The following is an 18,696-nucleotide window of genomic DNA, read 5'->3' on the forward strand; positions in this document are numbered from 1 at the left end:
GTCAAGTCAAAGTCTGAAATTTGAGTTGAAGTTTGTGTTGTTCTAACATAACCTCATTAAGATCAGTTAGATTGGTATGTCCTTAAGGCACATCCTTTCAATAGTCTCTGCTTATCTTTAAATGCAGGATGGTTTTAGTTATTATCTGACTGAAATTCAAAATTACATAACCTAACTGTAACATATTTTGCTCTGAAAGAATTACAAATAAGAAATAATTAAATTTGGTTTAAGAGTAATTTTTTGCAGAACTGTTCTTTCAAAAAAATACAATTTAAGTACTCATATATTATTACCAAGACATTCAAAATGTTAGTAATAAAGTAATGTGATTGGATAGAAAAATATATTAAGGTAATACATAATTTAATTATAATTATTTTAAACCCTTCTTAGACAACTTTCTGTTTCACTTATATTCTACAAATATGCCACAGCCATTTAAAATATGGTTTTAGTGTTTCATATAGCAAAAAAAAAACTATGTATACATAAAGCTATTGTTAAGTTCTTTGCATTAAGCATGCATACAACTTCACTGGGTGCCAGATATATATTAATTACAATTTTTTCCTTATTCCTTATTAATGTAATTTGTTTTCTTATTTCTTTGATAACACTTAAGTGTAGTCTTGTAGTTCAGCAGCATTCTAGGATTGGGACAAGCAGAAGTTAAAGCATGTTTTCTCTTCTTAAGTTTTCAAGGTCTATTACAAAAAAGTAAGTGGAATTGAGAGTGATAGTGTCAGGATAGAATTTGTCACCAGGTACTGTGGGTTCCCCGAAAGGTCACATATTCCAGGTGAGATGAGGATGCAGGAAGTCAGCTGAAGAGTTCACATCTGGTTTATGTTTAGAATGATGTATAGAAGATAGCCAGATGAAAAATGGAGAGAACAAATAGATCCAAATTATAATTGTGTGAGTATTCTTCCTCTCTCTCTCAAAGTTGGTTTAAACTTGCTCTATGACACTCATTTTTGCCCTGGCAGTGGATGAAATCTAAAGTAGGGTGCATAGTCTTCCGGGTAAGATGGCGGAAGAGTAAGACACGGAGATCACCTTCCTCCCCACGGATACACCAGAAATACAGCTACACGTGGAACAACTCCTACAGAACACCTACTGAACGCTGGCAGAAGACCCCAGACCTCCCAAAAGGCAAGAAACTCCCCACATACCTGGGTAGGGCAAAGCGGAGAGATTCCCGCACAGAGGATCGGTGACGAGCGGCACTCACCAGCCCGAGAGCCTTGTCTGCTCGCCCGCCGGGGTGGGCGGCGCTGGAAGCTGAGGCTCGGGCTTCGGTCAGAGCGCAGGGAGGCGACTGGGGCTGGCGGCGAGAACTCAGCCTGAAGGGGGCTAATGTGCCACAGCTAGCCGGGAGGGAGTCCGGGAAAACTCTGGAGCTGCCGAAGAGGCAAGAGACTTTTTCTACCCTCTTGGTTTCCTGGTGCGCGAGGAGAGGGGATTAAGAGCGCTGCTTAAAGGGGCTCCACAGACGGGCGCGAGTCGCAACTGAAAGCGCGGAGCCCAGTGACGGGCGTGGGACGCTGGGGCTGCTGCTGCCGCCGCCAAGAAGCCTGTGTGCGAGCGCAGGTCACTGTCCACACCGCCCTTCCGGGAGCCTGTGCAGCCCGCCAATGCCGGGGCCCCGGGAACCAGGGGCGGCTTCCCTGGGAGAACGCACGGCGCGCCTCGGGCTGGTGCAACATCACGCCGACCTCTGCCGCTGCAGGCTCGCCCCGCACTCCGTGCCCCTCCCTCCGCCCGGCCTGAGTGAGCCAGAGCTCCCGAAGAGGCTGCTCCTTTAACCCTTTCCTGTCTGAGCGAAGAACAGACGCCCTCCGGCGACCTACACGCAGAGGCGGGGCCAAATCCAAAGCTGAGACCCGGGAGCTGTGAGAACAAAGAAGAGAAAGGGAAACCTCTCCCAGCAGCCTCAGAAGCAGCGGATTAAAGCTCCACAATCAACTTGATGTACCCTGCATCTGTGGAATACATGAATAGACAACAAATCATCCCAAATTGAGGAGCCAGGAGTCAGTGCTGTGCCTCTGAGGTGGGAGAGCCAACTTCAGGACACTGGTCCACAAGACACCTCCCAGCTCCACATAATATCAAATGGCGAAAATCTTCCAGAGATCTCCATCTCAACACCAGCACCCAGCTTCACTCAACGACCAGCAAGCTACAGTGCTGGACACCCTATGCCAAACAACTAGCAAGACAGGAACACAACGCCACCCATTAGCAGAGAGGTGGCCTAAAATCATAAAAAGTCCGCAGACACCCCAAAACACACCACCAGACGTGGACCTGCCCACCAGAAAGACAAGATCCAGCCTCATCCACCAGAACACAGGCACTAGTCCCCTCGACCAGGAAGCCTACACAACCCACTAAACCAACCTTAGCCACTGGGGACAGACACCAAAAACAACAGGAACTACGAACCTGCAGCCGGCAAAAAGGAGACCCCAAACACAGTAACATAAGCAAAATGAGAAGACAGAAAAACACACAGCAGGAGAAGGAGCAAGATAAAAACCCACCAGACCTAACAAATGAAGAGGTAATAGGCAGTCTACCTGAAAAAGAATTCAGAATAATGATGGTAAAGATGATGCAAGATTCTATTTCCCAGATCCAAAATCTTGGAAATAGAATAGACAAAATGCAAGAAACAGTTAACAAGGACCTAGAAGAACTAAAGATGAATCAAGCATGGATTAAAAACACAATAAATGAAATGAAAAATACTCTAGATGGGATCAATAGCAGAATAACTGAGGCAGAAGAACGGATGAGTGAGGTGGAAGATAAAATAGTGGAAATAACTAATGCAGAGCAAAATAAAGAAAAAAGAATGAAAAGAACAGAGGACAGTCTCAGAGACCTCTGGGACAACATTAAACGCACCAACATTCGAATTATAAGGGTTCCAGAAGAAGAAGAGAAAAAGAAAGGGACTGAGAAAATATTTGAAGAGATTATAGTTGAAAACTTCACTAATATGGGAAAGGAAATAGTTAATCAAGTCCAGGAGGCACAGAGAGTCCCATACAGAATAAATCCAAGAAGAAATACGCCAAGACACATATTAATCAAACTGTCAAAAATTAAACACAAAGAAATCATATTAAAAGCAGCAAGGTAAAAACAACAAATAACACACAAGGAAATACCCATCAGGATAACAGCTGATCTCTCAGCAGAAACTCTACAAGCCAGAAGGGAGTGGCAGGACATAATTAAAGTGATGAAGGAGAAAAACCTGCAACCAAGATTACTCTACCCAGCAAGGATCTCATTCAGATTTGATGGAGAAATTAAAACGTTTACAGACAAGCAAAAGCTGAGAGAGTTCAGCACCACCAAACCAGCTTTACAACAAATGCTAAAGGAACTTCTCTAGGCAAGACACACAACAGAAGGAAAAGACTTACAATAATGAACCCAAAACAATTAAGAAAATGGGAATAGGAACATACATATCGATAATTACCTTAAATGTAAATGGACTAAACGCTCCCACCAAAAGACACAGATTGGCTGAATGGATACAAAAACAAGACCCATATATATGCTGTCTACAAGAGACCCACTTCAGACCTAGAGACACATACAGACTGAAAGTAAGGGGATGGAAAAAGATATTCCATGCAAATGGAAATCAAAAGAAAGCTGGAGTAGCAATTCTCATATCAGACAAAATAGACTTTAAAATAAAGACTACTAGAAGAGACAAAGAAGGACACTACATAATGATCAAGGGATCGATCCAAGAAGAAGATATAACAATTGTAAATATTTATGCACCCAACATAGGAGCACCTCAATACATAAGGCAAACACTAACAGCCATAAAAAGAGAAATCGACAGTAACACAATCATAGTAGGGGACTTTAACACCCCACTTTCACCAATGGACAGATCATCCAAAATGAAAATAAATAAGGAAACACAAGCTTTAAATGATACATTAAACAAGATGGACTTAATTGATATTTATAGGACATTCCATCCAAAAACAACAGAATACACATTTTTCTCAAGTGCTCATGGAACATTCTCCAGGATAGATCATATCTTGGGTCACAAATCAAGCCTTGGTAAATTTAAGAAAATTGAAATTGTATCAAGTATCTTTTCCGACCACAATGCTATGAGACTAGATATCAATTACAGGAAAAGAGCTATAAAAAATACAAACACATGGAGGCTAAACAATACATTACTTAATAATGAAGTGATCACTGAAGAAATCAAAGAGGAAATTAAAAAATACCTAGAAACAAATGACAATGGAGACACGACGACCCAAAACCTATGGTATGCAGCAAAAGCAGTTCTAAGAGGGAAGTTTATAGCAATACAATCCCACCTTAAGAAACAGGAAATATCTCGACTAAACAACCTAACCTTGCACCTAAAGCAATTAGAGAAAGAAGAACAAAAACATCCCAAAGTTAGCAGAAGGAAAGAAATCATAAAAATCAGATCAGAAATAAATGAAAAAGAAATGAAGGAAACAATAGCAAAGATCAATAAAACTAAAAGCTGGTTCTTTGAGAAGATAAACAAAATTGATAAACCATTAGCCAGACTCATCAAGACAAAAAGGGAGAAGACTCAAATCAATAGAATTAGAAATGAAAAAGGAGAAGTAACAACTGACACTGCAGAAATACAAAAGATCATGAGAAATTACTATAAGCAACTCTATGCCAATAAAATGGACAACCTGGAAGAAATGGACAAATTCTTAGAAATGCACAACCTGCCAAGACTGAATCAGGAAGAAATAGAACATATGAACAGACCAATCACAAGCACTGAAATTGAAACTGTGATAAAAAATCTTCCAACAAACAAAAGCCCAGGACCAGATGGCTTCACAGGCGAATTCTATCAAGCATTTAGAGAAGAGCTAACACCTATCCTTCTCAAACTCTTCCAAAATATAGCAGAGGGAGGAACACTCCCAAACTCATTCTACGAGGCCACCATCACCTTGATACCAAAACCAGACAAGGATGTCACAAAGAAAGAAAACTACAGGCCAATATCACTGATGAACATAGATGCAAAAATCCTCAACAAAATACTAGCAAACAGAATCCAACAACACATTAAAAGGATCATACACCATGATCCAGTGGGGTTTATCCCAGGAATGCAAGGATTCTTCAATATACGCAAATCAATCAACGTGATACACCATATTAACAAATTGAAGGAGAAAAACCATATGATCATCTCAATAGATGCAGAGAAAGCTTTCGACAAAATTCAACACCCATTTATGATAAAAACCCTGCAGAAAGTAGGCATAGAGGGAACTTTCCTCAACATAATAAAGGCCATATATGACAAACCCACAGCCAGCATCGTCCTCAATGGTGAAAAACTGAAAGCATTTCCACTAAGATCAGGAACAAGACAAGGTTGCCCACTCTCACCACTCTTATTCAACCTAGTTTTGGAAGTTTTAGCCACAGCAATCAGAGAAGAAAAGGAAATAAAAGGAATCCAAATCAGAAAAGAAGAAGTAAAGCTGTCACTGTTTGCAGATGACTTGATACTATACATAGAGAATCCTAAAGATGCTACCAGAAAACTACTAGAGCTAATCAATGAATTTGGTAAAGTTGCAGGATGCAAAATTAATGCACAGAAATCTCTGGCATTCCTACATACTAATGATGAAAAATCTGAAAGTGAAATCAAGGAAACACTCCCATTTACCATTGCAACAAAAAGAATAAAATATCTAGGTATAAACCTACCCAAGGAAACAAAAGACCTGTATGCAGAAAATTATAAGACACTGATGAAAGAAATTAAAGACGATACAAATAGATGGAGAGATGTACCATGTTCTTGGATTGGAAGAATCAACATTGTGAAAATGACTCTACTACGCAAAGCAATCTACAGATTCAATGCAATCCCTATCAAAATACCACTGGCATTTTTCACAGAACTAGAACAAAAAATTTCACAATTTGTATGGAAACACAAAAGACCCCGAATAGCCAAAGCAATCTTGAGAACGAAAAACGGAGCTGGAGGAATCAGGCTCCCTGACTTCAGACTATACTACAAAGCTGCAGTAATCAAGACAGTATGGTACTGGCACAAAAACAGAAAGATAGATCAATGGAACAGGATAGAAAGCCCAGAGATAAACCCACGGACATATGGTCACCTTATCTTTGATAAAGGAGGCAGGAATGTACAGTGGAGAAAGGACAGTCTCTTCAATAAGTGGTGTTGGGAAAACTAGACAGGGACATGTAAAAGTATGAGATTAGATCACTCCCTAACACCATACACAAAAATAAGCTCAAAATGGATTAAAGACCTAAATGTAAAGCCAGAAACTATCAAACTCTTAGAGGACAACATAGGCAGAACACTCTATGACATAAATCACAGCAAGATCCTTTTTGACCCACCTCTAGAGAAATGGAAATAAAGACAAAAATAAACACATGGGACCTAATGAAACTTCAAAGCTTTTGCACAGCAAAGGAAACCATAAACAAGACCAAAAGACAACCCTCAGAATGGGAGAAAATATTTGCAAATGAAGCAACTGACAAAGGATTAATCTCCAAAATTTATAAGCAGCTCATGCAGCTCAATAACAAAAAAACAAACAACCCAATCCAAAAATGGGCAGAAGACCTAAATAGACATTTCTCCACAGAAGATATACAGACTGCCAACAAACACATGAAAGGATGCTCAACATCTTTACTCATTAGAGAAATGCAAATCAAAACTACAATGAGATATCATCTCACACCAGTCAGAATGGCCATCATCAAAAAATCTAGAAACAATAAATGCTGGAGAGGGTGTGGAAAAAAGGGAACACTCTTGCACTGCTGGTGGGAATGTGAATTGGTACAGCCACTATGGAGAACGGTATGGAGGTTCCTTAAAAAACTACAAATAGAACTACCATATGACCCAGCAATCCCACTACTGGGCATATACCCTGAGAAAACCATAATTCAAAAAGAGACATGTACCAAAATGTTCATAGCAGCCCTATTTACAATAGCCCGGAGATGGAAACAACCTAAGTGTCCATCATCGGATGAATGGGTAAAGAAGATGTGGCACATGTATACAATGGAATATTACTCAGCCATAAAAAGAAATGAAATTGAGCTATTTGTAATGAGGTGGATGGACCTAGAGTCTGTCATACAGAGTGAAGTAAGTCAGAAAGAGAAAGATAAATACTGTATGCTGACACATATATATGGAATTTAAGAAAAAAAAGGTCATGAAGAACATAGGGGTAAGACAGGAATAAAGACACAGACCTACTAGAGAATGGACTTGAGGATATGGGGAGGGGGAAGGGTAAGCTGTGACAAAGTGAAAGAGCGGCATGGACATATATACACTACCAAACGTAAGGTAGATAGCTAGTGGGAAGCAGCCGCATAGCACAGGGAGATCAGCTCGGTGCTTTGTGACCGCCTGGAGGGGTGGGATAGGGAGGGTGGGAGGGAGACGCAAAAGGGAGGGGATATGGGAACATATGTATACATATAACTGATTAAATTTGTGATAAAGCAAAAAATAAAAAATTTTAAAAAAAAAAAGAAAGCACAAGGCTTCCTATGTAAGAGGACCTGGTTGTTAGTAATAAAAAAAAAAATTAAGGAAAAAAAAAATAAAAAAAATAAAGTAGGGTGCATAAGTTATCCATTCATTGTAAATATGAAAGTCTTTTTGTATCTAGTTAAAATAATCACATAATAATTAAATAAATAAGAGATTCAATTTTAGAAATAAATATTTAATATAAATGTGTCCAATGTAATGATGGAATTTCAAACTTTATTTGAAATCAAAGTATTCCTTTATCCCTTTAAGCTGTACTCTTGTGAGCGGAAGGGAGCCTTGGTTGGCAGATTTTCTATTCCTCTACCTAAATCTGCCTCTATTTCCTTATCACCTGTTTTGATCCCTGAAAGATCAAATTAACGAAGAGAAAGAAAGAGACAGAAAAGGTCTTGCAAAGCACAGTGCAATCAGGTGTTGATTTATTCTGGCCATGACAAATGTTTAAAACTTGGATATCTCCCTGTAGACCCCTGGAACACTCCATCCCTTCTCTACCCTTGTCTTGGACATCTAGTATTAACCTTCCTTACCTGGTCCACAATAAGCAAACCCTTCTGAATCCTCCTCAAAGTGAGTGCCTAATGCCCCAAAGGCAGATTTCTATTCACTCCCACAACAAAACTCTGCCCTACTTACTGCTCGGCTCTTGTCTATTTCTTCCTCTCTTTCTCTCTGTGTGGGTATTGCTTTCAAAGAAATTAACTGTCAGTTTATCATTCTTAAGTTTTTAATTTTCTACAATGAAGATATGAGGACAGGGTCACAATATATTTATTTTTCACTCTCTTTTCTGATCTTTCATTTCATCTAGTACTTTTCTTTCAAATATGCAATAATTGCTGCTCTTTGGTTTAGGCACATTTATAATTGAAACAGAATGAATACAGGTTTAACAAACTGTTACACAAATAACACTTCTTAAATATTTAGTATGAACTTGAAATTGAGATATATATATACATTACCCAATTTAAATTTCAGAGTGGTCTTAAAGGTAGGTGACATTTTATGGTGAACAGAAGAAGAGAGACACAAAAGAATACGTATTATATGATTTCATTTATGTGAAGTCCAGTGATTGGGGAGAAGGGTGGAGGCTGTGAGAATGATAGGAAATGGACCAAAGGAAATGTGGAGAATAAAGAAAGTGTTCTGTATCAAATGGGTATTAGTTAAATAGGTATATTGACAAAGTCATATAAATGAAAACATAATTTCTGTGATTTTTCTTGTGTGTAATTATATCTTTATTTAAAAATGAACTTAGGTTCTTAAGGGACATTCAACAGAAAGAGTCAGCAAATGGGTTAAAGAATAATGATTCACTGGGTGAAGACAGCTTGGAAAAGTGTCAGATTAATCAAAGCTTCTGGATTTCTGAGTGTATTATTCCCTCAAAACTCCCACTCTCTTTGTAGTTTGACAATAAGTTAATTGTGGTGTAAAAGGAAATTAATATAAAGTAACCAGTGCTACTATTATCCTGGAAATTCTATTGTAGGCAGTCTGTTTTATTATTTTTAAACATTTTTATTGAATTATAGTTGATTAACAATATTACATTAGTTTCAGGTGTACAATACACTGATTCAATAGTTAGTCCTTTTAAAGTTATTACAAAATAATGGCTATATTTCCTTGTGATATGCACTATATTCTTGTTGCTTATCTATTTTATGCATAGTAGTTTGTATCTCTTAATCTCACACCCCTATTTTACCTCTCCCTCTTCCCTCTCCCCATTAGTAACTACTAATTTGTTCTCTGTATTTGTGAATCTGTTTCTTTTTTGTTATATACATTCATTTCTTTTATTTTTTTAGACTCCAAATATGTGATAACAGATTATTTGTCTTTGTCTGATTTATCTCACTAAGCATAATACTCTCTAGATTCATCAACATTGTTGCAAATGGCAAAATTTCATTCTTTTTCATGGCTGAGTTTTATATCTATATCTATATCTCTCTATATATATATATCACATCTTCTTTATTCATTCATCTGTTGATGGACACTTGGGTTCCTTCCATATCTTGGTTATTGTAAAGAATGCTGCTATGAATATTGGGGTACATGTAAATTTTCAAATTAGTATTTTCATTTTCTTCAGATATATATCCAGGGGTAGAATTACTGAATCATATTGTAGGAAGTCTTTTAGAAATTGAAGGATATTTATTTTCCCTGGAGGCCGGAAAGAGGGAAGAGTAAAGAGTGTGATGATTTGGATGTGGTAAAATCATTGCTAGCTGCCATCCATGACTAACATCTGAGTCATAGTATAGGAACAGAGTAAGTACAGACAGGAGCTCTGAGAACCTTCTCACTGGCCAACACTTCTCTCTCTCTCTCTGTCTCTGTCACAAACACACACATACACACACACCCACACACCCTGTATCACAAATAAATTAAAATGAGTTGCTAGTAAAGGGAAACATCTGGAAAATACAATACTTTTACCTCTTAATTAAGTAGGTATTTTTGGAACATTGAAATTTCAAGTCCTGCTGTAAACATGACAGATTATTCTTTCCTGGAAGATAAAGCCTGAAGCATATCTACGTTTAAAAAAAATATGTATTTAAGAAACAAAGCCAGTTTATTGCAATCATTGTGCTTTTATAATGGAAGTGTATCAAATAAACCACAGACTTTGGATATCCTGAGTGTTTTTAATATCAAAAAAGTATTTTATTTAAAAAATTATAGGGCATAATTACTAAAGTTTTCAAAACTATCCCTTGTTATTTCTAAAGGAAAAGACATCAAGAGCTTAAACAAAGGAAGGGAATTCCTGAAAGGAATGCAAATATGTATTCAAGAGTACTAATAAATGTGAAAAGACTTTTTTTCTCTATCACTGCTTTTTTTTTTTTTTTTTTTTTTTTTGCGGTACATGGGTCTCTCACTGCTGTGGCCTCTCCCGTTGCGGAGCACAGGCTCCGGACGTGCAGGCTCAGCAAACATGTCTCACAGGCCCAGCCACTCCACGATATGTGGGATCTTCCCAGACTGGGGCACGAACCCGTGTCCCCTGCATCACAGGCAGACTCTCAACCACTGAGCCACCAGGGAAACCCTATCACTGCTTTTTGTTATGTTTAGGAGTAGGAAAAATGAGTCCAGTTTGTTAATAGAAACAAAGAATATTTGTATCCTTATATACAAGAGATAGTTTTGCTTTATACTTCTGTGTTTTATAACTTCACAAAAGAAGTATATCCTCTCTTCTTCTCCTCTAAGAAGAGAAAAATAGACCATCTCAAAGCAACTATTTCCACAACTGAAGCCAGCACATTCTAGCTTTTCTAGTAAGAATACAGACAGGACACTGTTTTCTAAAAGTAAGAAGAGATTATGTTGTTTCCCTTATTAGAAAATATTCTCAGTGTAGGATGTATTTAAGGCTTTTAATGCATGTCCAATGGGTTTCAGAGTTGGGCAAGATAGATGTATCCAAAATAAGAAGATGTAGGGTAGAGATTTCCATGCACCAAGGATCTATATATTTGTTGGAAACCCTAGGTTCCTGCGTCTCCCCTACATTTGTCTCTGAAATACATCACTTGACATCAGAAGAACTTCAGATAATCAGTTGGATGAGAGCAATTGGACTCAGAGGAGACTCAAAAAAAATAATTTCTTTAAATGTAAATTGATTGTTTTTCTTCATATCACATCAGACAAACAGGACTGGTATTTACTCCAGGAAAAGATTGAGTCTGACATGTTGCTTGTGTGTTTTTAAGTGAAACTTTCTATGTGGACGTGAATCAACTTTGCTTGATTCACGTCCACATAGAAAGCTCATAAAAAATTGAAAGGCTTCATAATATTAAATCATTTTGTACTGCTAATGGAGATTTAAATTTCAGTGCTAATTTTTTTTATTTTCACTTTAATTTGGAAAGTACCAGACTTCTACAAGATTTAAAATTATTGGAGCATTTCAAATTTTTATAAGCTTTCCAGTAAGGTTGTGGCTGTGATTCTGGGCTTGTAAAGTAAAGCACAATTTAAAGTTAATTCAAATTATTTAAGTGCTGTAAACTTTAGGGGAATTGTTTTGTCTTTCAAACTGGAATTCAGGATAGAAGATTAGAATAAGTTATAAAGAAGAAATAATTTTTAAATAAAAATAGTAATAGTTCTGGTTCATTTTGAAAGCAAGGTATTTATTTTTGTCAATTCATGTAGACTTGCATTTTGATAATATTATCATTTTTTTGCATGTTAATTTTTGAACAATTTTATTCAAATTGTGTTTCTCAATGATTATCACCAAGCTAGATTGATATCTCTAGTGGCAGATCTCAGATCTCTGTCTTTAGTCCTGTCTTGTTCAACAATATGATGATAATTTGAATGATGATCTTGGAAAAAATGCTTATATTACTGCATGATAGAATGAGGGTAGGGATTCATTGATTAAATAAAAATATTGTTATTCAAGAAGACCTTATGAAAATGAATTTTGTGTGAGAGAATGCATTTTAAGAAAAGTAAATAAAAATAATTTCACTTGAATACAAATATCTAACTGGTCAAATTCAGAAATGAAGGAACATTATTAACATATCCCTTTTTTTCTTTTTAAAGGAAGCTTATCATGAGTCATGGACAAAACAACAAACACCCTAAATAAAACTTAGTCAAGATCTATATATATGTAATTAATTATGTGAATAAGAGAAGTTGAAATTCCTCTCATGTGTAGGATAAGACCACAGAATGAATATGAATTGTGATTCTTTCTTTCAAATATTTCTAGACATCATTTTTTAATATTGGAATATGCTCATGTAATGAATAATTTCTAAAAGCAAGAGACAAAAATCTATGTGAAGAAACCTATCAAGAGAAAAAGTCCTATGGAAATTTAAGTATTTTAAATAATTGAAAAGCCATCACGTGTAAGAGGAATTTATTTTGTTTGTGTGTTTATGTGGAAATAGCAAACCTCACTCTGACAACAATCAAGGGTCAGAATTCAGCTATATGTTAACAAGACTATACTTCACTACAAAGAAGTCTAGAAAATAAAAGTCTAGTGGAACTGTGTCCCCAGGAGGAAAGGGAGACGAGATTTGTGAACAGCTAAGTACAAGAATTTTATGTTAGGTAACCTGGATATAAGTTGACCACATGACTTTTGAGGTTCTCTCCAACTTTGAGATACAGACTATAAATCAAAAAGGACTGAAAACTTATGGTTTCCACTTAAAATGCAATAGCTTTTCTACACTAGCCAATGTATATTTAAGAACAACTATGTATTAATAATGTATAGCTGCTTAACAAATTACCTCAAGTTTAGTAGCTTAGAACCAGTTATTTATGATATTACATACTTTGTAGTTATAAATCTGGGTCTAGCTTAGCTCTGTGACTCTGGACCAAGTCTCTCACAAGGTTGCAATCAAGGTGTCAATGGGGGATGTGATTTCATCTAAAGATTAAATGGAGAAGATTAATTATTAAGCCCATTTGTGTTGCTATTCGCAGCCTTCAGGTCCTCATGGTTTTGTGGAATGAAGATCCCAGGTCTTCTATGGTTGTCGCCCAGAACCTCTCATAAGTCTATGTCCTCCATGGGACACTCATCACTCGGCAGTTGGCTTCATTCAGAGAAAGCAAGCAGGGAAGTGAAAGAGAACACCTAAGACAGAAGCCACAATTCTTTAGTAACCTTATCTCAGAAGAGACATCCTTCTTGTCATATTGTACTCATTAGAAATGAGTTAATAGGTCCAGATCACAACAATAGAGGTGAGGAGGTACTGTACCAGGGCATGAATAACAGGAGTTTGCATTCATTGGGAGCCATTTTATATTCTGTCTACTACAAGCAGATATGCTAATTTTGTATACAAAGGGTTTTATTATTATCAAAGCAAATCTAGGTTAAATATGAAGTAGTATATTTTTCCTTAATCTATATAAAAATTTTTAAATGCCCATAATGTTCACTGATTTTAAATGGCCTGGGGCAAAGACATAAACATTTGCTACACAGATTTCTTTTTTTTCCAGGAACATTTTTAAGGATATTTTGAAAACACTTAGCTTGTTTCACTACTCTTCCTCTCTTTTACAGTCTCTCCACATGTCATGGTCATGACACAGGTTTGCAGCAGTGAACCACTTAGAGCTGTAAAACAACTTACATCATCTTTCTGTTTCTCATAACAGCAAATTTTATGAATAGTTATACTTATTTTACGTCAAAACACCTAGTAGAATTATGTATCTGGAAAAACATTATAGAAAAGTAGCCACAGAGTGTGTCACACTAAACTAACCAGAAAAAAAGAAGGGGAGAAGGAGTATTCCATCTTGGTGTAAACCTTAGAATCTTTTGCAAGTTTACTTTAGCTCTTCAGTCATTAGAGGACCTGAGGCTTACCTGTGAAACATCTCAATATATTGTAGAGATGAGGAGATTATCATTTTATTTAATTGAGTAAAATTCCATATATATATATATATATATATATATATGTATATATTATTACATACACATGATATATAAATATATAATACATATATGTGTAGGTTATATAATACATACTTTATATATAATGTACATATGTATATCATGTATATATAATGTATATGTACTCTATACATAATATACAATGTATGTGCATTATGTGCATTATTTTATATTTGTAAATTCTTTATATATTTTCAATGTTTATAGCTTAGAAATACAAAACATATTTTTCAAAGCATTTAAATAAATGATAATCAACATTATCATTCTTAATTTAGGGATTTTAAAAGGCTATAAATTAAAATCCTAAAACAATTTTTTTCAACTTCCTGCAGTTATACTTTAAACAAACCTTTATTCTTTTACTTTTTGAATAGATGAAGATAAATTATTTTGTGTAATGTCTACAGTCCAACACACTCCTGTTTGAGGCTTATCTATCCATATTTAATTCTATCCAGGCACAGAATAGTCTCCTGATTTCTCTTTATTTCTGATGCTAAAGCCAATTTATTCATAGTAATAACTTAAAAATTTTATTATGAAAAATTTTGTATGTAAAACAAAGGTAAATATAATAAGATAATGAATCTTTCTTTATATGTTTATCATTCAGATTCAATAACTCTCAAGATTTTTTAAAACTTGCTTCACCTAGCTTTTGTTGTTGTTGTTGATGACGTATTTTAAGAAAATCCTAATCCCAGAAATCATGTTTTTCACCTTACATACTTCATTATGTATTTGTTTAAAAAAATAATTATTTGATAGGCACAGTGATATAATTACCTGAATAATAAACATTAATTTCTCATCCATTACATATTAAAATGTCTTCATATTCTCAAATTTATTTTTTTATGTTTGTCTATTCAAATCAGTTTCCAAATGAAGTGCACACGATGCCTTCAATTATTATTTCTCTTAAGTGTTTTCTCCTCCATGACATTGACTTTTTGAAGATATTGTGTCACTTATCTCATAGAATGTCTCACATTCTGAGCTTTTATTTCCTCATGATGCTCTTTTACATGTTTTTCTATATCCCATATTCTTGTAAACTAGAATTTATGTTTAAAGGCTTTATTCAATTTAGATTTAACATTTGTGGAAGAATACACCATGGCTAGTGTTGTGAACTTCATATTCCATCATATTAAGGGTGCATATAGGTCTGGTTTTCCCTCTCAGTGATATGAAGAATGATCTGCAGGTTGAAGTGATGACAGCAAGCTCCCATTTCCCCCAACGTTCTTCCTTCCTTAATATTTCATATAATATTTTCACCAATTAAGGATCTTTACCTGAATCAATTATTTCATTAGCTGTTGCAAGATATAGATTTTCTTGTTCTATTATTTCTTCCCCATTTATTGGCTGGAATTATATTTTTAAACATGTTTTTTTACATTGACAACTAAGGCCATATATCTACCTGTCTTGTGTCAGCCCCATAGCAGTTGATGAGTTGGCTACTCCTGATCATGTCATGAAATTTGCTAGGAATTTCTATGAGCAAATTTTGTCAAAGATCTAGTATTAGTCATGGTTGATCAGAGAAGTAGAACCATAAGAAATTTTATACAGTAGGAAACATTATACAGATTTGATTCAGACAATTGTGGGAACAGGTTAAACAATCTATGGCCATTTCCTCTGTGTTTGTGGCAGCCTGAAGTAAGCAGACAGGAGGTTGGGAAGGGAAAGTGGACATGAAAGGAGAGAAGGAAGGACAATTTGGTATTTTGGAAGATGAATGGAATTCTCATCAATCTCTCACTGCCTCCAAGATGATGGCCTAGATGATGCAAGTGCCTTTTAGAAAAATATGACTGCCTTCTTCAATGGAAATGATGCACACCTGGTCCAGGAGAACAGCAAGAGCTGGAGTTGTTGCAGGTCAGCTGCTGCCCCAGTCAAAAGGTGAGATAGCAGATGACAACACAAACCTGGGGACAAGAGCACCTAGTGGTCTCCTCACACCTGATGAGCAGAACAAGAATGAAGCTATTTCACCTCTGCCTTCCAAATCTCACACAAAATATGGTCTAGACTTACCCTAGACTCTGCAGGGAAGGACATTTTGGAAAATGTAATTTAAACTTGACTAAACTGACACAATACAAATCCACCACAAATGTCATCCATTCTGTGATTTTTTTTAACCATCCCATTTGGTTTGTGTGATTCAAGGAAGTATTTGGAAGAGATTCATGAAAGATGGGTGCTCTGTCTCCATCCCTCTTTCTTTCTAAAAGTAACAACAACAAAAAACAAATTTAGTACAAATAAAACAATAATGTTTACAGACATTTACAGTTATGAATAATTAATGCTAGAAAAAAGCAAGAATGAAAACAACTCTATCGTATAATTTCATTTTCTTTCAGAAGATGACAGAGGCATAATTGCTAAAAATCATTGGTTTGTGAATCAGACAGACCTAACTTGAATCCTGGCTCTGTCCCGTACTGTTTATATGACCTTTTTTAGCTCACTTTACTTTCAAAACTTCAGGTTTTTTCTCTAGTAATAATTGAGTTTATAAAATCAATCTTTTAAGTTTACCATGCAAGTGAGACAATGAAGGTATATTGGGGGCACATACTGCTTCATATATAATAGTTTTTAAACTTATTCTTACTACTATTACTTCCCTCACCCAACACCCTGACCCCCTTAATGTGTGTACATTTAGAACATCTAGAGATTAAAGGATACTTAGGTGATCTAGACCTGAGGTCCTTAGCTTGTGTACCACCTTTTTTTTTTTTTTTTTTTTGCGTTACGCGGGCCTCTCACTCTTGTGGCCTCTCCCATTGTGGAGCACAGGCTCCGGATGCACAGGCTAAGTGGCCATGGCTCACAGGCCCAGCTGCTCCACGGCATGTGGGATCATCACGGACTGGGGCACGAACCCGCGTCCCCTGCCTCGGCAGGGGGACTCCCAACCACTGCGCCACCAGGGAAGCCCTGTATCACCATTTGATAAGTTCTAGATACTACTCTGTTAATTCAGAATTGAACAACTCTCTGTCATTCCTGCAATCTTCCATCCTGACAGAATAATTACTGAGACCACATTTTCCATCTTCAAAATACATAGATCTATAGAAAAATCAAGAGCTTCATTGAAGTCAAAATATATAACAGTTAGTGCTTTCTTCTCTCCACAAAATTTGTCCTTCTGTCATTGATGGGATTTAGAATATTTTTCACAACTTGTCTTTCTAGATCCATGATGGTCTTTGTTTTGAAACCTATGATTTCTTGGTATACGAAAATTTATTATTTGGCTACCTTTCACTAGTGTCTAGTAAATGAAATAAGCTATAATTTTTATTATGTGGTCATCTTACTGCAAGAAGTAAGATGATTATACAAAGTTGAAGAGTTTCTGTTAAAAATATTCCAACTTTCAATATGTCAAATTATCCTCTTATTAATAAGGGTCTTTATTCCTAATTTTCCAAATCCACATAAGTATAGTCTCATAATGCAGCTCTTTTACTTTATGCTTCAAATTAGAGCAACTTATTTACTCAACAAACATTGGCTAAGTGCCTGCCTTGTGATAGATACTGTATTATGTGACGTAGTTGCAAGAAAAGCAAAACGTTTCCTTTTTGCAAGGAAATAGTCATGTGGAGGAGAGAATACTGGTACATATTTATACCAAATTCCTGACCATCATTAAGGAAAAGCTTTGACACAAGTTCAATTAAAAAACTGTGAGATTACAAAAAGGTAGCATTTTTTGTTAATTTTTATTTGAGTATAGTTGATTTACAATGTTGTGTTAATTCCAGGTATACAGCAAAGTGAATCAGTTATACATATACATATTGATATATCTATTCTTTTTTAGATTCTTTTTTAACATCAAATTTTCAAAAGAGATGTTGCAGAAGTAGTAACTTTTAATTTGTTTTAAAGAAGGACTTTGATAGACATAAGAAAGGGAGGAAAGTCCAAGTAGAGATGTCAGAATGAATTAAAGTACAGAGTACAAATTGTGCATATCTGCCTTGTACAAAGTATGCTGAGGGTCTTATATTTATTATATGGTCAGGCAAGTCTGTAAACTGTCCATACAAAAACACAAGAAGAATCCCAAATGAGAGATAAATTTTCAAAGCTTGAGGAAATCTTCAAAGCTGTTTCATTTGTTAGAAGCATGGTTGGGTTTGGGCAGGTATAATATGCTTGACAATATCAATAACCACAGGGGAAACATAAGATAAATGTGGGATAGGGTCTCAAGAACTTAATATGGAATAAGCATACAAATAAAGGAGGAATACATCATAGATGCTGGAGTAAGCCTTTTATTAGTACAGAATTATGTTCTGCATGTCCACTTTTGGTCATATATTTCCATTTAAAGTTCAGATTTCTTGAGTACTTTGGCACTGACTGTCTTAAATAAAATATTTTCCAGATAGATTATTTACCTGTAAGTGACCTTCTGAGGTAGAAACTTGATTATATGATCATAGCTTTAGGAAGTATAATAAAGGTAGAATATATATTTGAA

Source organism: Hyperoodon ampullatus (genome assembly GCF_949752795.1).
Source record: "Hyperoodon ampullatus genome assembly, chromosome: 16".
In the NCBI taxonomy this organism is placed as follows: domain Eukaryota; kingdom Metazoa; phylum Chordata; class Mammalia; order Artiodactyla; family Ziphiidae; genus Hyperoodon; species Hyperoodon ampullatus.